Source organism: Oxyura jamaicensis, chromosome 2 (assembly GCF_011077185.1).
Source record: "Oxyura jamaicensis isolate SHBP4307 breed ruddy duck chromosome 2, BPBGC_Ojam_1.0, whole genome shotgun sequence".
Taxonomy (NCBI): Eukaryota; Metazoa; Chordata; class Aves; order Anseriformes; family Anatidae; genus Oxyura; species Oxyura jamaicensis.
In genome coordinates this window covers 146,511,320-146,533,216 of record NC_048894.1, presented here as the reverse complement: position 1 = coordinate 146,533,216, position 21,897 = coordinate 146,511,320, and the positions used below count along the sequence as shown (strand labels likewise).

The window sequence follows — 21,897 nt, the reverse complement described above, 5'->3', positions numbered from 1 at the left end:
AATAATAGTTAATGCAAGTCAACATTTTCAAAGGTCTGTGTTTTGATGAGAAGTGGGTTCAAAGAAACTGCAGCAGATCTATGGAGGCCTATCAAGTCTCTTCTGGAACAAAAGTTTCCTTAAACTACCACTTTTCACTGAATATTGATAAAGGCAGCTAGCAGAGGTCATAGGCATCCTTAGATCCCTTTTAAACAGGGTCCCTTCTTGTGACCCTGCTGGTATTCCCATTGAGTCATGATCTGTGCACTTAACTGCCTACAGATTTTTTTTTTTTTTAATCCATCTTAAAAGCATGATTCATGTGGTGAAGTGGTTTTGGAAGTTCTCAAATGTAAGAATTCCATAAAAACTTATGCATTTTAAAAGGATCTGAAGTCAACATCAGTCAGCACAACCACAAAAAAAGAGAAATTACACCAGCTGTGTTATAATCTACCTGTGCTCATCAGGGGTGTGTGTGGTGGGGGAGTGGAATTCCATTGTTATAACAATTTCAAGAGGAAAAAAAATTATGTCTCTTTCGTATTTCACAAAATGCCTTTTCTAATCAATTCTTGACTTTAATTTTGCTACTCTTCTTGATCAGAGGGGCTCTGGATTTGTAACGCTTCCAGACCTGATGGGAAACTCATTGTTTGACATCTAGGAGTCCATGGGTTGGGATGTGGGGGGCACCAGGGTTTACAGATTTAAGGAGGATGGAATGTGGGTAGGACCTGTGTTGACTTTTGTAGAAGCATATTAAATGGAGAATCTGAATTAGAGATTTTATCTCTAAAAAAAGGCAGACCTTTTTGTGAAGCGTGTAAATGATGAGCAGTGACCAGCACCTAGCAGAACCAACAATGTGCAAATCAAATGAGGTAAATCCCATTGCAGTTCCCCCGGACACATCCAACACCAGCAGACAGTTTCAGACCACCTCACTGCTGCCCTTAACCTGCTCTTTCCACTGGCATCAGAGCCAGAAACAATTTCAGCTCAAACAGATGCTAACTGCTTAGCTTTGTTTGCAGTTTGTCAGTACTTCGAAAGTCTCTAGAGCATATTCCTGCTAGTCCGCCCATTGCAGATCATACCCTTACTGTATTTCTGGAAACTAAAGTGATGTACTGACAGAGGAAGCAGCTTTGGCTGTGGATAAGCGCAGGAACAGCAGCTTCCAGCTCCATTTACCCAAAACCCAGCATGAGGTGCTTCTCTATACATCACTTCATGAAGCACTTTCGGAGGTAAGGCTCTGGTGAAACATAAGCTGTGGAATGGCAAAGATGCAGGATGGAGGAGAAGCTATCCAGAGATGCTATTTGTTACACTGCAGCTGCCTTGGCCTACACGTGCGGTGCTCCACACTCACAGCCAACACCAAAGGCCTGACCAAGACCGGGGGTGCTCCTGCACCCTTGCTCCAATTTGATGAAGTGCTGCAGCATCGGGTTGATGCTTGAGGGTGCATTTAAGCTCTGGGAAATGGCACATCTTCGCTCAGCTCGGTGAAGCAGGGATCGGTCTGTCTGCAGCATGACCTGCCTGAAAGGAAGCTGTGGGGAGCTGGGGGTCGGCCTCTTCTCACAGGTACCTAGTGATAGGACTAGAGGGAATGGCCTCAGGTTGTGCCAGGGGAGGTTCAGGTTGGAAATGAGGAGACATTTCTTCTCAGAAAGAGCAGTCAGGCATTGGGACGGGTTGCCCAGGGAGGTGGTGGAGTCACCGTCCCTGGGGGTGTTCAAGGAAAGGTTGGACATGGTTCTCAGGGACATGGTTCAGTGGGTGACATTGGTGGTAGGGGATGGTTGGATCAGATGATGTTGGAGATGATCTTTTCCAATCTTAATGATTCTGTGATTCTAAGGCCATGCCTTAAGCATTTACCTTGGTCAGGATGACATGGTGCCATCTCTCTCCGACCTGGGATCACCAACACTGTCATCATAATTCCCCAAGGCATCAGCACCTCCGAGCCACCCATGCCTTGGGTTTCTGCCATCTCTGTTGCTTGTTTTTTTTTTTACCTTTCTCCCTTTTAATAATAAGTAAGCAGATGAACAGTGGAACAAATGATGCCTGGTTTTCTGCAGATTTGTGCTGACTGACCTTTAAACTGGATTACTCTGAATATTCTCTGTTATTTCCACATATTCCTTCAAAATTTCCCTCTATTTCCCTTCACAATTGTCCTCCCACAGAATATTTTGTCTGTGGTCTGTCACTTGCTGTGTCCCACTGCAGATGGGATCAGAAGTTAGACACAAACACAGCTGTCTGAACACCCATCTTCCTGGCCAACCATTTTTAATGAAGCTTGTAGAACATTAATTATTCTGGAAGCTTCTTTGCTATATCAGACCTCGTTGAAATGGGTCAAAAGGTGAGAGAAGGGGGTACAATCGGCTGCTTAAGCCAGGCGTCTGCTGGAAAGGGGGTGAAAGTAATGAGGTCACCTCACACTGCCCTGCAGATCCCACTGCACTCGTGACACTGATGCTTGTAGATGAGGGAAGGGATGTGCAACGCAACACCCTGAGAAAGGCTGGTGGGGCTGAGGATGGAGCCACAGCTCCCTGATACTCCTCTGCTGCTCTCCCTCCCTGGCCACACAGCTTCACTTAATGGTCTGCTCCTTTTCTGATGTGTGACCTTCTGCAAAATTCATGTGGCAACATCAGCAAAAGGAAGAAAATGAAAAGACATCAAAGACAGAGCAAGGCTTACTTACATTTCACTGAATATCAATCCCTCTCTCCCCCAAAAAGGAAGAAAGAGCTAAGAACAAAAAGATAAAGGAATGGGAGGGGAAAGAAAGACTGGAGAAAGAGAAACGTCTAGGTTATTACTTCGGATCAATCAAATGTTTCTTAAAAGTCAGGCTAAATGTCTCGAATTCACCATTCTCTGGAAGCTCGGCAAGCTCTCTGCCACGTCAGGTTGCTGTGCCAAATTCCCACCTCTCACAAGGATGCAAGGATCAGCCCCAGGCACGGATGCTCTGATATAGAACATGGGCCAAGGTATCTCCAAAACATGTATAAGTGGGTGGATGGATAAAAAATTCTGTCCGCTACAATTTTACTAGATATTTTTACATATCGCTTCTTTTCCTACGTTCAATTTCACAGTGTTTTCCTGTATTTCTAACTGCTGCTTTGCTAACTCTACACATTAAACAGTTTTTCTGCCACACAAGAATCCCTGCACACTACAGAAACCAACCCCAAGTTAAATGTGGCTTTTTGGAGGAGGTCAATAACGAAACAAATGAGTTTCAACGCAAGATGTTTTTTTTTTTTTTTTTTTTTTTTTTCTTGTGGGAGACCATGACCAGCGAGGGACCCTCTTCCCTTTATCCCGAATCAGGGGGAGGAAAGTGAGGCCCAGCACCTGCACGTGCATGGAGTTTATTGGGCCCTCCAAGCCACTGCTCCTCCAGGACATTGGTAAGCGCCTCACTCCGGGTAAATATGCAGTGCGAAGGCATTTCTCTTGCCCTGGAACAAGAAGGTCACTCCTCACAATGAATATGAACCACCCATGCCACATCTCTGTGAGATGGGCAGGGGAACACACAAACCTGATTGCACAAATCACTGGCTTTTACCTGCAGGTGGCTGGTCCTCCAGCTAGCAATGACTCCCCAAATTTAGGGATACCCCTCAGAAACAACCAAGGCTTAGAAAGCAGCATGTTGAGGTGGCAACACAAGCCACGCTTCACCAAGCCCCTGTTCAGCGTGTTCCAAGGGACAAAACTCACATCTAGTGCCAGACAAACAGGGCTGCACCAGGTACAGACTTCTCCTGGCACACATATGATCTCTGTCCCTAAACTCAGCCTCGTTCACTGTTTTTGTTTTATTATGGATGGTACCCAGGACCACTGGCCTCCATTTTGGGCGGCTGTCACCACCATGCACAGGGTGCAGAGGTGCTGGTGGCAACTGCCCTGAGAGCAGCGAGCGCCCAGGCATGTTGGGGAAGGCAGCCCTCACCCCTACAGCTGACCTGCCTTATCTCCTGCTGGGCTTGCCATGCTGAAAGGGGGAAAAACATCAGAAGAAAACATTTTTTTATGTTTATTTTTTATTTTTAAATGAGCAGATGCACAAAGCAGCCAAAGGCAGCCAGGTTAAAAACAAAAGCGCTCGCCTCCAAGCAGACAGCTGCCTCCGTGAACCAGGTCCAAACCAAACCACAGAGCCCGTCTGCAGTAACAGGAGCTTTCGCTTTGCTTTGCTTCTGCAAAGCAATCAGGATGGGAGCACGCAGGTCAGAAGCAATGTGTTCTTTACAGCATCTCTGCTCAACAGTGCATTGTGGCAGTTATGAGAGAGGCCCCAGCCTGGTTTTGTTTAATTTCCAAGAGCTAACGAACTAACCCAGCCACAGTCCTCTGATCTTTCAAAGCCCCGTTCAAATGGCTCTGGAGCATCAGACAGGAAAAAGTGGCAACTCATTTGGTGACTTGGTGCATGACCAGGGAAATGCCAGATTTCCTCACTGCTTGCTGGCTCCCAGGCTGGGAAACTGCAGAGAACTACGCAGGGAAAATAAACCATGTTTTTGGTTCTGGCTGTCGTTGGAAAATGCTTGCTTGGGTAGCAATGCCACCTTCCAGCAGCAAAGGATAACTCCTGCCTCTATAGGTTTCTCAAGTGAAGTAAGTTTGGGCAGTGAAAATGCTTCTATGCTGGTAAAGCTGTAACTATCCTAGCGCACTTGGCAGTTCAGAGCTGTTAAAAATAAAACTCCAGGGCAGTCTGTGCCAGTGGTACTAAGCTGACTAGAACTGCTCGTGTGGACTGGCTTAACAAACAGCAAAGTTCAAGCAAAGGGCTGGAAAAATAAATAACAAAGCTTTCTTGTGCTGAATTTTGCCATCTTTTTACTTTCTCCCATTTTTCCTTTGTGCCCATAGCCAGTTTTATACTACCTCCCAACAAATTAAAAGAAAAAAAAACAAATATTCAAGTAGAGGCTGAACTCCTCGTCGCAGGACTCTTCCCCTGGGGCATTGGTGGCAGGGTCCCAAAAACATGAGGGAGTCTGGGAAAGGTTGTCCAAAAGCTATCCCAAACATAAGAAATGTCAAATCAAAAAAACAGATAGAACCTTAACTGCTGCAGAAAGGGAAAGACACACCAGAAATGCCACTACTTCACACTGTATCTCACTTCCAGTGCAAAGGAGCCAGGACTCAATGAAATGGATGCAACAGAGTCTGAAGGGGTTGAAACCCCCAGCCAGTGCAAATGGATCTTTGCTTTTCACAGATATACTTTTTTTTTTTTTTTACCAAACAAATTGTAGTGACGCTTGTGTGATTTGCCGATAGATTCTTCTATTTTTCACCTCACTGGATAACTTGCTCTGCCCTATGCCAGCATCTGGCTGCAGCCAAAAGCAAACAAAAACCCATGTCTGAACATGATCTTCGCTATCACAAAGGTACCAAATACTCCTTGTAGCGCTCCCATTTCCCCCTCCCCAGCTTAGGGATGCAGCAGGAGTGACAGTGCAGCACCTGCAGGTGCTGCCTGGGAAAGGCTCGTTGGTCACAAGACTTTCTGTCCCTGGGTTTTGGGATGTTACCCTGCTTTATGATGCAGCAAATCAAAAACCACTTGACTCCAACCAAGATCATGCCCACAGTTTGACTATGTGCAAGAACTGCTATTGCTGGACAACCCTGTAACTCCCCTATGCCCATTTATTTCTCACCCATGGAGGCAGACACTGTGTGAAGATGCACAGTACAGCAGAGCTGCTCTCCTGGTCCCTATCAAAGAGGCCGAACTCATATTCATTAATGTTGTGACAATATTATTCTCCCACAAATGCAAGGATGAGAGGTGAGAGATACATTTCATGGTGCAAAGAGGAGCATGCCTTGGGTGATGTTTTTCCTTCCTTACAACTGTTTTTAGCATGCAGCTGCTGCAGCAGTATCAAAAAGCACATCAGCCAGCACAGCAAAAATGCTGTTGCTCTTCACTGTGATAACGCAGTTAAAAACATTGCTTAATTATATGCAGGAGAATAAGCAGAAGCAAACCAGGGCAAATAATTCCTACATGATGGATTGGGACTGCACTGATTTACAAAGGGAAAACCACAGAAAGAAATGAAGGTTTCTGAACTGCAGAGTTGAGCTTTTAAACAGCATTTAAGTGAGAGCAGCCAAGAGCTCTGACTCCTTTGCTGTTCTTTGTAAGCTGAATAAAGCAAAATTAATGGGGAGGTATACAGATTGCCACAGCAATAGTTTTTTGAGACATGAAAAAATAAATTTGAAAATGCTGTAGATTTTCAGTTCACAAATGTTGATGGAGACAGTTCTAATTAGAAAATAACCACGCAGATTTTTGAGGCAGGTCATGATAGCCCGGCGCGTGAGGGTCATGAATTTTTGTCTGTGTCGAAGAAGCAATTTATACATTTTCTTTCCTTTAAGAATCATCTGCTCACACCTTTCACATGTGAATAGCAAAGCAAAGTGCCCCCAAGACTCCTGACCCGCATCAACGTGACTCGTGAAGCTGGGTGCTAACGCCTCTGCAAAGCAGGGCAGGAGCAGCCCCGATGAATGCCCTGCCTGGGGAAATCCATGCCTGCACCACGGCCATCGAGAGGCAAAAATACACACATAAAACATCAATGGATGCTGGGGATGAGTTGAGGGTGGGATGAAATGCAGTGCTCAAAAGGGGCTAACAGTAGTAGAAAACCCCAGAGAATGGCATGCTGAAGCCAATCCACATGAACGTTGCCTCTTTGCATTTACAGCTCAGGGTCTATGTGATCACGGTGTGGAGAAAAGAGATGGAGAAATTTATTCTGGAAAACACAAATGTTGTGAAAATACTCTCAACAGGCTTTACCGTAGTGAGCTGTGTTGGCCAGCACTACACACTAGACATATTTCAGAGTATATTGCTCACGGTATATTCTTTGAACTAAAATGTTCTCATTCACACCATTGCAAAGCCAAAGGCATGGTAAAAACTGCGTGTTTTCTGTGCTGCTGGTTGTATGAACACAAGTGGCCAACCCCCTCCCAGAAACGGGCAAGTTGAACGTTGTGTGCTGTGAATTTTCTATTTTAAGTACTTCTGCAATCAGTTTTTTTTTTTTTTTTTCTTAATTCCCTATTTTAAATGCAGGTTTAAGTTCAGTGGCTAAGATGAGGACTAGGAAAGTGATAGAATAACCTACCCAGAATGAAAAGCACCGCCTTACAGACTGATTCAATACTTGTATTGTAGCAATGACTGCTTGTCCCACCCAACAGAGTGGCCTTTCCCTCAAGCCCCACAGGAATTGTCCCTCTCCAGCTCCTGAGAGGATGGGACAGGCCCAGGACAGGCGGGCGAGCACCAGTGATGTGCCCGAGGTCATGTCTTGCACCAGTGGTGGAGATGAGCACAATATGCGGGTTTCCTCGCTTCCTGGCCACTGCCTTCTCTGGAAAATGGGTTGGCAACCTACAGCTTGAAGACCAAATGGTCACCACCACTGGCACACAAGGGCCATAGTTCACACTGATTATGAACTTGTTTCCCTCATGGCGTGGGCTTCTGCTAGAGGCATCTGCCCTGGGGTCCTACTGAACACACATCTTGCTGGTGCTCTCTGCTAGCAGGGGAGAGGACATCCCTTGCTTCCCACACGTGGAAGGAAGGATCCCAAAACCCCTGTGGTGTCTGCAGCTGCCCATGCTCAAAGCTCGGTGCTGGTGGGGCCTTGCTCTCTTGCTGGGGAGGGAAAAATGTAGCGTGACCTCCTCCAAGCAAAAGGATGCATGAGTCACCCCCCCCCCAAAAATACCGGTGGATGCATCAGAAGTTGTTCAATACCTGCACGGGGGTTAAGCCTCTTCCCAACACCCTCCATCGATGGCTTTCAGGGGCAGCGAGTTCCAGAGATTAGTCACGCACCATGTCAAAATTATCTCCTCTAATCAGCAGCATGTTTACTCCTAGGGTGGGTACTTGCATGTTCATCAGAGAGAAATAAAGACCAACAGATTTCTTAAGAGAGAAATAGAAACACTATAAAAACATTCATTCTAATTAGTTTAATTACTTGTCTGTGCAGCTCACTGAATCCTCATCACTGGAGTGGATTAAAGTCGCTGGATTTAAGCAATTCTTCATATTGAGCTTTTATCTAGCACCATGTGGTGGGATGACAAGAGATTCACAGACACAAAACAAAAATTATCTGTACACAGTATCTTCAACTACACGGCCAAAACCTGGATGTAGCCACATTTGATTTTACACATTTAAACCAGTTTATTTTGTTTGGATATTCAGTGAGTTATTTTATTTTATTTCTAGGTATGCCTTTAAAAAGTGAACAATTCCTAGGAGGGTTAAAAGTGGTGCTCTTCTAGAAATCATTTCTTATTTGTTAGGAAAAACAAACAAACAAAAAAAAACACAAAAAAAACATGTTTTAACAGCAATATCTGGTCCCCTTCTTCCTTCCTGTCATCCTCCACCTAGGCAGGGTATAGCTTTATATATTGATATATTCCTATATATTTCAATTATTATTATTTATTCTCTCTGTTCAGGCTTATGGTTATTATAGGGACACTATCAGTTAAATGCCTGCAAAGTAGGAAGAAGATGGGTTATTACAGAATCAAGGCATTTGACTTCTCTACACACTTGCAAAACTTAAGCAATAGCACAGAAGCTTCCCTGCTTCAAGACTTCTCACACTGCTCATTTCCCTCGGCAGTTTTTCCTGCCCTGGGAACCATAGTACCCATCCTTTAGTCAGCTGAGCAGCAAGTTTTTCAAGTAAAATTAAGGCCCTCACAAACACTTTTGAGCTGCATAGGGCAAACAAAATTCACAATACTGGGTGTTCTTGCATGGCTTCAGGACAGAAATAAGCTCTAACTTTCTCAAAAAACAAAAAACAAAACAAACAAAACAAAAACAAAACAAAACAAAACAACCACCCCAAACCAACTTAATTTTTCTACAAGCAGCCCCTAAATCTCTCTCCTCCTGACACAGGCAGCACACATCACAGCACAAAACACTGACGGAAAAGTGCCCGGAGGACCTGATGGAGGGGAAGGAACACAGGCTGAGGGCAGGAGACAACTGGTGACCGCTTCTCAGCAGGGTTTAGATTTGAGGGAGAGGAAAAGGATAAGAAATCCAGGCAACCAGCGTGCTGAGTCTGAACAACAGAGGCAATACAGGTAGACTTACAGGATGTGTGGCCAACACTATTTGTCCGACACGGGGAGCATCCCTTGCATCAGCCTCATCCAACACAGCAGCAGCACTGGAGGAGTCTACGGAGTTCCCAAAAGAGAGGAAGGAGCTCAACAATTAACACAAACCATTAGTAACCTGCGTGTCTATAGCTGCACACCTCCCCCTTTGACTCATTCAAGATGTGGTAGAAAAACGCAGATGGTTGTGATTTACAACACTGGTGAGTCACTGCACCTCTTCCCTTTCCCCCCACCCCCAAGGGCTTCGCTGTGTATCTTCATGTTCCCAGATGAGGAGTACAGATCAGAGGAGAAAACACCACAAACAGACTGGTGTAACATCTCCCTCCCACAGCATGGTTTTAACCTTGCTCCCCAGACCCTCCTGTTCTTCTCTCCTGCCCTCATTTCCCTTTCCAGTCATCTATGCTCCATTGAATTCAATGGCTATCACTTCTCATCATTCAGATTGACACTGCCTATGCAGTCTGAACCTTGGCATCACCAAGAAAAGCTACAGAACACAGTAATTTCCCATTTAAAAACATTAGGTCTGTCTTAGAATCATAATACCTAAAAATATTCTTCATCTGAATGGAAAGACCTGAGCTACGGCGCCATAACTATCACAAAGCAGGGCGTGGGGTATGAAACAGTGCCTGGGGAACCACCACACCGAGGGCTTGCACAGCAATGTACAAAAATGTTCACCTTGGGATTCCCAGAAGCAGGAACTTCTACACACCTTCAAAACTGAAGCACCCCAAAAAATGCCAGCCACGTTTTCAGATACCTGGACACCCAGCATCCCCCTGATGAAGGGAGGATATCACACAAACCTGATGCCCCAGGCATTTCAAGACAGCTCCAATTTTAAGTGGATGAAGAGTCAGCCTTTGGCCTAACTCACATGGTTCGATACCCTGATGAACTGAGGAGGCAAACCGTAGGCAAAACCCCACACTGAAATGCCACGTGTTGGTCAGGGGGTGCAGACAGACCCCACCACCCATGCCACGGCCGGGTCGGCCAGCACGATGCAGACCCCCATGCTTGCTCATGCTACGTGTAAAACCAGCAGATGACAACTCTACGTCCCCATTCACAAGGAAGTCGAAGGCTGCTGGTTACGAGGATTTAGGTGCTTAAAAGAAGATCCGGCCTACGCTCTGCATCCATCCACCTGACCTCCTTGTCTCCATCCAGCCCTGGTGCTGATGGTTCTGCTGAGGGACTTTCTGAGCATCTTGGTGTAAATAACTCTCATTCTGTCACATTTTAAATTACATTTTCTTGTGCTCTACTTGTTTAAAGGAAAGACTGTTTCAAGAGCGACCTTGCCTCACACCATGAAAAATGTACTTCCCTGTTCAGAGCCTTTTCTTCTCTGATAGCAATCACATAATGTCCACCAAGTATGTAAAACAGGTAGATTTTTTAGGGCTTTTCTCCTTATGTAGGAGCCTGCCTTAGATAGTCAGTGTTCAGAGGATCCCAGTAGCCCAGCATCTGAAGGCTTTATGGCTGTTGAGGCACCTATCCTCACAGCAGGGCTGTGAATTAAGGCACTGCCGTTATCTCCATTGCTCAGATGGGCAATTAAGGCATGAAGAGATCGTGGCTGAGGCTTCATTAAATGGCCAAGCCAATTTACAGCTTGGTGCTGCCAAATGGGATGGAGTAAAGGCAGTGCAAAAAATCATGCCCTACCCACCACGGCCACATGGGAAGTCTGCAGGGCTGGAAATTATACCCAGGTGCTCCAGGCTACTGCTCCATCCTTCCGTAAATTCAGATTATCCTCCTGGCTCATGAGTTAAATGTATTTAACAGACAGTGCAAAATGACCTGGTGCTCTTAGTTTAGGTCCTAGTGAACAAGCACCGAAGACGCAAAACCACCACAACTCTCTGCAAAAAGCAAAAGTCTGAAGATCAAAGGCCCAAACTATCTGCCTTCCCTCAGAAATCACTCATCAGGTCAGGCTGCAGAGAAGCCTTTCTCTGCACATAGGCTGCAGAGAAGCCCCTCTGCTGCTGACAACCCTCTGTCCTTACAGAAGCTCAAAGTTACCTTCCTCTGCAGCTGCAGCAACATATGTTGCTAGCAAAGCTGCACCAGTTCCTCCTGGTCTTCCTTTGCTTGAATGCAATGCTACACTTCAAGAATTCTCCTGCCTTGATATATATTAAAAATATATAAATAAATATATAATAAATAAAATGTATGCCTAAATTCTGGAAAATCCAGTATTTTAGGGAGGTTCTCCATGTGTTGAAGACCTTTTCATGACAACCCCCTCTTATCCAAAGCCCATGGGTACTGCCAATATATTTGTTCTTTCTTGCTGGCTCTGAAGGCTCTGGAAGTCCTGTCCCGAAGCTGCTCTGAGTTTACCCACACTTCCCACATGCCTTTCAGTCAAAGGCATGGTTTCTCCTACTGTTGGTAATACAAACTGAGTGTTCCTAGTGTGCATCACATCATCCCTTAATCAGTTCCTTGGTCAGCTCTGAGGTCAAATACTGAAAGAGTGACCCCATAAAAGATGCTTAGCTGCTGTTTTCCATCCCCCTTATCACATGCTGTGTCTGTTGACATTGTTTTATTACACCTGCTGTATTTCATCTCCTGCAATTCTTGTTTAGATCACCTCTGCACATCATTTTCCCCTTATATGCTTCAAATTTTAATCACTTTTTTTCAAGGTGTATTTAGTTATCCCTCTTTTTCTTAGTAAGCACCCAGACCTCATACCCATACAAAACACTTTGCTTTAATATAATCCTATGGATGGTATGGCAGAAGCAGAAGACTTTCCCTATTTTCAGCAGAAAAGGCAAAGAGGCAATAAACAGCAAGTCTGACAAGACTCTTGGAAACATCTGCACGCATCCCTTCCACTGTAAGTCACAAAACATTTTCCCAGCCTTCTGGGTATTTAAGGCATCTCATACAAGAACAAAGCCACCAAGCATTCATTATCCAACAGCAGAAGCCAGCAGAAGCATCACTGATGGTCCTGATATCCACACCATCTAAAATCTGAAATTAATAGCAGTTTGGAGCTAAACTTATTCACAAAGTAACACATTCTTGTTCTGCACTGCTGTTCTAACTTCTGTCATCCAACTAATATGCAATACCCTAATATTACATAGAAATATTTAGCTTCCTTAGGATAATCACAGATTATGCATACAACTTTTTTAAGAACACCCAAACACACAGAGCCTTTCAAAACCATGCTTGCTTATGGAGAAAAGGCCTGTCTTGCTCTGCCCTATGCTGAGATTTCAGGTGGGTGTGTGCAGGTTACTAAGCATCCCTCCAGGCGCCTTTTAGGCAGGATGGCAAACAAATGCATTTTGCCCCGGGATCTCGGACCAAACGAGCTCCCTTTTCCTCACCACAGCACCCTTTGCTTCTCTGATTTGTCACAGGGCAGAGCCGCTGCCCTCTGCACACAGTGACAGCTTTGCTGTTGGGAGAATTTGGCAGGGCCACAAAGGACCTTTGTTCATGCCAGGACCTGGGTGCACAATGCAATCCTTCCCCCTTGTCACACACTGTCGGGTTTCCATGGCTCGGCCAGAAGCACTCCCCTGCTACCGCAACATTACCTCCTTCTTCTCATGCCGAGTACTGTGGGACAGAGGAGACAGAAGGGAGCCAGTCACTGCTTTTTGGGGCACGAATTCCTGCAAACTCCAACCTGACTAGCAGCACAGATGACAGATCTGAGAGTGTTGGAGCTCTGCCTACAGCTTCTTTGCAGGACTTTTGCTACCTGAATGCTACAAAACCACCAGAATAAGGCTCTCCTATTTCCAGGTACATTCTTGTCCTCAAGGCCAGAAACTTGGCAGATAGATGTGGTGTAACATTATTCCTCTGAGCCACAGTTCTCGGTTTGCACTAAATCTGCCAGCCTGTGTGTGTATGTCAGCCCAGCAGGGCTGGAGCAGGGCTTTGAATCCAGCCTGACCCACCTTTCCCCACTCTGGCCCTTGCAGGAAAGGTGCCTGGGTTGTGGATGGGAGCTGCCAGCACCTGGGAGCTGCAGGAAAGGATGCCAGCAGTGGGGCAGGGGATGGAGGCTGAGCGGATGCTGCTGGAGAAGAGTGGGACTTGGCAGGACGCGAGTGTCTCTGCATTTTCATTTCACCCATGAAATATGCAGAAGAGATGATTACTGGATCACTCACAAATTATTTAATATCCCAGTTTGAAAGAAACAGTGCATCTTTTTTTTTTTTTTTTAAAAAAAAAAAAAGGCAGAAGAGAGGTGAAAAGCATCTTTGGAAGTAAATGTGAAGTTTCATAACATCTGACCAAGTACTAAAACCAGCTAAGTGACACGCCTAAAGTATGATCAGACTAGCCCAATCCACACCTTTGCAGACTTTTGCCACAGAGAGAGCCACAAAGGACACATTTTGCTTTTTCCATTTCTCATTTAAAACATCATGGGATGCAGAACAAACCAGCTTCCATTTCCAAAACTGAGTCTGATTTGGAACACACAAAGTTCAGATGCTTTGGCATCTGCCTGGAATGCCCCTTACGCTCCCAAACCACAGAGGGACAATGTTTCACCCAGACAGATTATTACCATGCCAAAGAATAAACTGCCAACGACAACAACAAGAACTGGCAAAACCTTCCATTCATTTCTTTCTTACCAGAGTAAGCATTTGCCATCAGGACACCTTAAAACACAAGGAAGTGTACTTGACAGTTACCTCCTCCTGTCTCCTCCCACACGTTTTTAATTCGGGCATACTCACTGCTTCCTGCACAGAGCCGGAGTCATTACAAAGCATCAGCCTTTTTGTCTCCCTGGATCGCCCTCCAGCTACTTCATAGCATGTCCAGATGAACAAACTGTAACAATGGCTCTTGAGCAATACTTCAGAAATGCAGAAGAGGAGAACTGCTCGTTACAACAGTGTCTTACTGAGGAATATTTGTCTAAATCCTTTTTTTTTTTTTTTTTTTTTTTTTTTGAAACTGGGTTTCTTCTCCTCCCGTTTCTGGTGAGTAGGAGGGATCTCGGTTGAAAAAGCCAAGGCTGGTTTATACACATAAAAAACGCCTCCCTAGGGGAACACGTCTTAGTTGCCTCTTACAAGGTCAATCAATTATTTCACGTTGCCTTTTGGTATGTCAGAAATCTTCCATTGAGCAATTTCGCTCCATTAAAAAGTATCTGAAGGAATGATTTTCGAGTACTTTCTTATACATAATTAATTCTCCCCCAAAAGCAAAAAAATCTAATCACTATTCTCCAAACGAGATGACATCAGAATGCAACGCAAAGAAGCCATACGAAGGCAGAAGCACAGAAATAGGAATCAACTCAGAAGGCAGCTAGTCTTGCTGCTATCTAGGTCAACAGAAGGAAGGCAAGTCCTGAGCTTGAGTTTGTAACATCCCATAAACTTAATTACTTTGGTTTTCTCCTTATTTTGTATGATTCGTGCTCCTTTCCCAGCCCACCTCCCCCTCCTGCTTCAAACCCCGAAGCTCTCCTTTGTCTGCTGGTCTCATGGATTATCTTCTTGCTGAATTTTTCAAAAAAAAGGCGAAGGAGAAGTCAGAAGGAAAGTGTTAACCTGTGCCTGTGCCCTGTGCGGGATGCAGGCTCCGGTCCTGTCTGCGGAGGGACAGGATGACAGAAGTGCTAAGTCTCATTGTTTCTGAAATAACCTGTCATTTGGCTGCCTCTCCAGCCAAACTGAGCTGGAAATCCTGCAAAACCTTGAGCACAACCAACACGGAAAGCAACGGCTCATGAAGCACCCGTGCCAGAAGAACCCCAAAATTTCAGAGGGATCGTGTGGTGCTGGCACAGAAGTAATCTCCACACAGCCCATGCATGCTAAGAGCGAAATTTTGCGAGAAGTTTGAACTCACATCTCCTCCGACACAGTATGTTACTAATCCGTGGTGCTGCTTGCCAGGGCCACGAAGCGCGAAAAGCACGAAAATGGCCAGAAACAGGTCTGCAGCACAGCGACCAGAACATGCGCTCATCCCCACTGACTTCAGCAAACACTCCTCCCCCCTTTCCTGTGTGCTGCAAAATAGGCTCCAACCAACCAGTCATCGACATCCAGTGGGACACTAATATTCGGGATTTGTTTGCCAAAACACGTGTGCTCCTTCCAAGGGAGGAAAAAAGAAAGAAAAAAATGATTCTTAACTGCATGATTTCAAGAACTGCTGATTTTGTGACCAGCTTGCGTTAATTTAGTCCATCTCCCAGTTTTACAATGTTTGTGAAAATTTCTCTCTCTTTAAAACGAATAACCAACAAAAACCCTGCTATAAGCTCTGTGCGATGTGGCAGCTCTTGCCATGGCAACCCACCAGCTCCAAGTGCGCTTTTCTGCACGGACCTCGCTGCAGAATGAAGGAGGGCAGGGAAGGGGTGTGCTAAAAACCTCCACTGGCTGACTCCAGCCTGATGATTCCACCACCAAGACACCCAAGAAAACGACCTTGGCTCAAACCATTAACCAGCCGCTCCGTCATTTGCAGGTTGGCTGGTCTTGTAAAGCATGGTTGGTTTTGTAAAGCATGTTCAGTGCATTTTGTTTTCCAAACATCACGGAAAATTACCTTTGCAGCCCCAAAAATGTTCTCCGCACCAGAAAGGAGCAGAATTAAGGCAACTGGGCCATGTTCCCAGATGGTCTCCACATGCCACAGCAAGGAGCTCGCTGGGGGATGTCCCATGGCTGAGGACCTGGCCGCTGGTGTGGGCAGCCGAGCCTGTGGGCAGGCTGCTTTTGAGCTCCCTCGCTGCCTCTGATAGGCATCGCTGGATGTTGCACCCTGTCTTCTGCTAGCACTGACCTGCCGCTGCTGCAGCACAATTAAACGTGGGCTGTGACTTCAAGCTTGTCTTCACAACCACAACTTTTCCTCTGATACAACCCCCACTCCCCAGCCCTTTAATGGATACTTCAGAAATTCAGTGCCCCCAGACATCTGTGGGAGCTAAGACCTCCAGGCACGCCTCATCTTTGGATATTCTTCAATTTAGCCATGTAGCCAAGTCCTTTGTGATTTGTGTTCTTTTTTGAACCGCTCAGGATCCAAAGTTGACACTCAACCTGACTCCCAAGGACTTTTTCCCCCTTCCTTCTTTCCAACAGCATTCCCTCTCTATCTTATCACCTGCAAGACTTTGCCTTAAGTGCTCTGATTACCCAGGCTGGAGCCATCCAGGGTTATTTCTCCTGAGGCTTTATGTGAAAGTTTAGTTGCACAACAGTTTCTGAGGTTTAGGAAAAACTACGTTCCACAGCTGAACAAAAGCAAGAGTTGATGTTGTTATCTGAAATCACCCAACCCCAAAATCCAAATAAGGTGGGAAGAGAAGAGACAATAGTCCAGCGGTTAAGGCTGGGGATGGCAGAGACCTGAAACCACATCTCCAAGGAGTGTTCAAACCATTCTCTCTCTCAAAGCCAGTATGGGCTTCAGGCAACTTTCCTGACAAAAGCATCGTTGAAACATGCATTTATGTAAAAAGCTTCAGCTCCGGTAGGTCATCTGCCTTCTGGCACTGAAACACTTGGTCAAAAATATTTCCTGAAGCAACTGCTGTCTCAAGACTTCTGTGATGTTCAGGGGATTAGATCAAGGCTTACTGAATGTTCCTCACATGAAAGAGGACCCTCTCCTCCCAGGTGAATTCTTGAATTACTTGTTATCTTTTCTTCATAAAATTCCTTTTCTCTTCATCATTTATTTGTCTCATGGAAGAGACGCTGCCAAAGAAATTGTGGATGCCCCATCCCTGGCAGTGTTCAAGGCCAGGCTGGATGGGGCTTTGGGCAGCCTGGTCTGGTGGGAGGTGTCCCTGCCCATGGCAGGGGGTTGGAACCAGATGATCTTTAAAGGTCTCTTATGACTCAAGACATTCTGTGATTCTACGACCTGGTTCCTCTCTGATGCCTTTTGCCTTCTCCACCCCCACCAAAACACGAAGGGAGTTGAGGAAGCGCAGTCAGAATGAACAGGACAAACTCCTCACAGAGCTCCTGATCTGTGTGGCCTTTAGCAATACTCCCAAGTCTCTGAGGAAGGAGGGTGCTCCTGCCTTGGGAAGCAATCGTGCCCAGTATGACCTGATGCATTCAACTCCCCTGCTACCTCCTGTGGCCTCACAACAGTAAATTAAAGGGTAAATATCTGAGGAGAGAGGGAACAAACAAGAAGCCTTAAAGCCCCTTTCCACTCACACAGGCCCGGGACTGGGTGAGCTGTACCTCCGCTCTCCTTTTCAAAGACTTCATCTCTAAAGAGAAGTTATCCCAGGTGAGGTACTGCAAAATGGGAATGACAGCCACGGAGCATGAAAAGGCTACAGAAATGTAATAGAAAATCCTCACTCAATCACTGATGAGTCCTCTCATAACGCTTATTAAAATAAAGGGAATATGACAAAATGTAACACAATTGCACACATTGCTGAGAAATTGGATCTGGCTGCCGAAATCCATTCCCAAACCTCTTCAAACAGACATCGGTTCACATCAGTTAACTGCATCCAAACCACACCAGGTCAAGAAGGGACAGGTAAAAGGAGGTAGGCCACCTGAGCTTGAGTCATCTACAGAACAGAGCTGGCACCTTCATTTTTGCTAGCTTCTTTTGTCACTTGCCAAGGCTCAGACGTGGCATCTCTACTTGTTTCCTAATGAGAGACGGCACAAGATAAAAGAGTTCAAGGGCTATGTCCATGGGAATTTTGTCTTAGCTGTTGTTGCATGAGTGAGTGAGGAGAGGAGCCTTAATATTAGATCTAGGAAGGTGAGTGAAAAAAGGGCGCTCTGTTTTCTTCTCATCATTTGTTTTTAATTCTAGATCTCATTCTTTCAAAATTGAATTTAACCAAGAACAGGACAGATTTTACTCCTTTTGTGGAATAAATCAGCCTAACTGCTGAGGTTGGTGTTTTTGGACCAGCATAGACTCAGCCAAGGAAGTTTGGTGCTGTCAGATTCATCCTTTAGGAAGGATGAAAAACAGCCACCCTGGCGCTTCAAGTTTCTTCCTTTGAAGATGAAACTATTTAGTGCTGGTATCAGATGGCAGGAACTGAAATCTCTCATTTTCCAGACTACCCTAAGATACTTTTTCAGTGCTTCAAAAACTGAGCAAGGGCATGGCCCATGCGGCCCATCAGGCACACAACAAGCTGGGGCTCTGAAAGACAGCCCTCCTGTGTCTCCTGCCCCAGACTGCAGACAGAGACAGGGGCAGGAAACTGGGAGGAGGGCCACAAAATATTTTACCGACCAAAAGAGTCTTCAGATGGGATCCAAGGCACATGTTTCAGAAGAATCAAAGCACAGTCTGAAGCTTGCATAAAAATCAATCCCCAAAACACATACAGCAAAACAACAACAACCAACCAACCAAACAACAACAAAACACCAAAAGCATACTAGAAGAGAAAGAGGGGAAAGGAATGATTTGAGATTTTTTATTATATCTAAAGCAAGAAATCTGTTAGTGAAAAGTAAGTCTTTTGTCCATGGACAATCCAACATGAAGGTGCATATACATACAATATCTATCAAACTATACAAAACCAGTACATGCCATTGCTGTTTTTGTAGGGATTAAGTACCACTGGGAAAGAAATACCTTTGAACCCAGACCTCTGTTTGCTTCTAGTCCCAAGTGACCCAAAAGAAGGGCTGTCTGAAGATGTTCAGTAGTGGGTCAATCTTTCCCAGAAGGTAGGAGAACTATAAATTAATCACTTTAAAATAAAATAATAATAATAATAAAACAACAAAAACCCCTGAGGCTTGCTGGGAAGAAGTGAAATTGGGGGGAAAAAAGTAAAGAAGAAAAGAACCTGTTATCTCTTTAATGTGTCACTGAAGTTCTTATAAAGAGAAATCACAGAAATGATAAGAAAAAGAAAGAAAGAAAGAAAAAGAAAGCAGCCCGTTGACACCAGCTACAGATTTTTTTTTTTAATGGGCATTAGGTCAGCAGGGCAGCTCCAGCTGCCCTGCCTACACCAGAGCTTTGATGATGTTATATGTAAGATTTTACTACAGATTTCATCCTGGTGGGCTGTAAGTTTATTTTTTGTGTGTGTATGTATGTATATCACCGCATGGATGATAGCACAGGGGTTTCCAGAGGGGAAAAAGGGCGATTTGTAGGTAATAATGAAAACAGCAGGTGTTGGGTTGCACCTCAGCTGTCTTTTTCAGATTGGACGAGGGGAAAGGAGGAGAGAAAGGGCAGCAGCCAAGGGCTACAAAGGCCCGGGAAAGAAGAGAATGGGAGAATAACTAAGGAATGGCTTTGCCGTCAAACCCCTGCACCCTGCTCTCCTCCCAAACACAGCTACAGGCACAGGAGCCACCATGTCCCCTCGCTTCTGCCCATGCCCACATTAGCTCCCAAGGCTCAGCACGTTGGCTGAGGCGGAGCTGATAAAAGACTTTTCTGTGCTACATTTTCACCAGTGATTTGCATCTACACGTAGATGAAAAGAGACCCCAGGCACCCTCCTCCAAAAACACTACAAAAAAGGAAAGATCAGGAATCCACACTGCTTTTCTTTGAAATTCCACAGTGCTTCTCCAACCTAATTCAATAAGGACTGTGTAAACAGACTGGAGCCTGTAAGAGTTCCCAGTAAATGAGTCGCCTGACTAACACCGATGAAGTTAGAGAACATTTGCTAGGAGCTGAAGTCAACATTTAAAACATAGACTGGAGACAGACTGAGCAGATTTGGAGCCTGGCTTTCAGAAAACCTTACCCTACAACCTCAGCAATCTCTTAAGTTTACCTAATGCAGTTTAGCATAAAGTTTAGCATAAAGGCAGGTTAGCAATAATTAGACTATACTTTATCCTAACATGCATAAGATCCCCGGAGAACATCATAGTTTCAGCCAGCACAGATTCACGGTACACTCAACTGCACGCAACGCACAACTACACGCAATGCCTTTTAATCGAATAGATACTATGAAGCCAAAACAAACCCAGAGCACATTTTTATGTCCATTACAGTACACGCAGCAGCCATGTTACCCCTAAGTGGTCACTGCTTCAGGAGAGCATAGCCGGCAGACAGGAAGGACAAAGCAGAAGACACCCAGCACAGGCTGGGCAGCTCAGGGACACCGCTGATGGATGTACACAGACTCACTCTGCCCTCGGGCAGGCGAAGCTGGGGCAGAAAAAGGCTCTCAAGACACATTAGGAAACTTAATATTCATAAGCTGCAGCAAGAACAAACAAGGGGTTAACGATTTCTGGCGGTTTTATTTTGCAAGGGGCAAGATAGAAAGGGGGATACATTTTCAAATTTAATTTTACAATCCCTGTAGATTATATTCCAGGAAATTACTCTGTTATGTGAATACTGTTACTGAATGACATTTTGGTCCCATTATCTCAGACTCTCTTTGGCATGTATGTCAGATGTGATTCACCATATGTTTAATGACATGCAACACACTGGTTCAAATATATCCTACTAATGCAACCAGCCAAGAGAACCTTTATTTTCTTATGTTTCATGTTACAACTTAACTCAGAAATGCCTCAGTTAGTCACACAGTCCTCCTCCAATTTTAAGATCTCCCATGTAGATTTATGGAACTTTAAACAACAAAAGAAAACCTCCCGAGACAGATAAAACTTCTTTTAATAAATTTGAGAAAGGCAGGATACCACTTAACTGTTCGCACTGGAGATGTCCTGATCCCAGTATCTTCTCCAGTATTTTTGAGCTATTCTTGTGAAATGGTTTCTCTGTATGGTAATTAGATAGGATTTTTATAGAGAGAATGTTTTCCCAGACCAACAGTTTTTCCCCAATCCCAACTTCAGTGCTGCAAAAACAAACAAGTGCCAATCCCTGCCCCAAAGAGTTTACACTGTTTCCTTCCTCACAGAGCAGTTAGGAGGATTACTAACTGTAAACTGCTTTAAAGATAAAAAAAAATAAAAAAAATTACAAGTGCTAAATATTGCTGTCCCCATGAGTCAACACATACTCCTCTAAACTCTCTACTAACCATTTATACCATGACAAAAATAGTAATTTTGAGCAATAAACTTGATGCTTTACAATCGGTGGTTCAGGAACAACAAGCGGCATCAAGCGTTACTGTCTGTGCTAATAGCTCCTCACAGGCAACTCTGTTTGAAGGTTAAACCGAACACATTTCCACTCGTGCAGTCAGGCAGATTTTGTTCAGCCCCTTTTGGCCCAACGAAGGCCAAGAGGTGAGGGCGCTTCTGCCCTGCAGAGAGCAAAGAGCAAGTGGTGTCCACCACAGCGACCTCAGCTCTTGCTGAGGGGAAACCCTTCTAGATTTCCTACCTGCTCACTTACATCCAGCTGCTGTTGTGCTGAAGATGCACAAAACAATTTGGCACAGAGCCTCTGCCAAAGAGGGTTTGGGGCAAGGAGCGGCCAAGAAGTACCAGTCACCCCCAACAATCCCGGTGGGAAAGGACCCACAGGCTGGCAGTGTGTGTGGATCAAGCCAGGCTGTCACTCATCCTTTTTGACTAAATAGTAATGGAAACCAAACCCCAAACTCACTCCCAGGAATTCACAGCCCCCCACTGCAGGGCTTTCCATCACCTG

At 45.1% G+C, this 21,897-nt stretch overlaps 1 protein-coding gene across 2 annotated transcripts in view; it reads right to left on the bottom strand.

Moving 5' to 3' along the window:
• ZHX2 (zinc fingers and homeoboxes 2) overlaps nt 1–21,897 on the bottom strand; it is a 41,298-nt gene that overhangs the window by 9,675 nt on the left and 9,726 nt on the right. The window contains exon 1 of one of the 2 annotated variants that reach the window (XM_035317828.1): nt 9,233–9,343. The exons of the other annotated variant lie outside the window; for it this stretch is intronic. The gene's annotated coding sequence lies outside the window, so the exon portion shown is untranslated. Of the gene's footprint in view, nt 1–9,232; nt 9,344–21,897 lie in introns of those variants that run through there. 2 annotated transcript variants of the gene reach the window in all.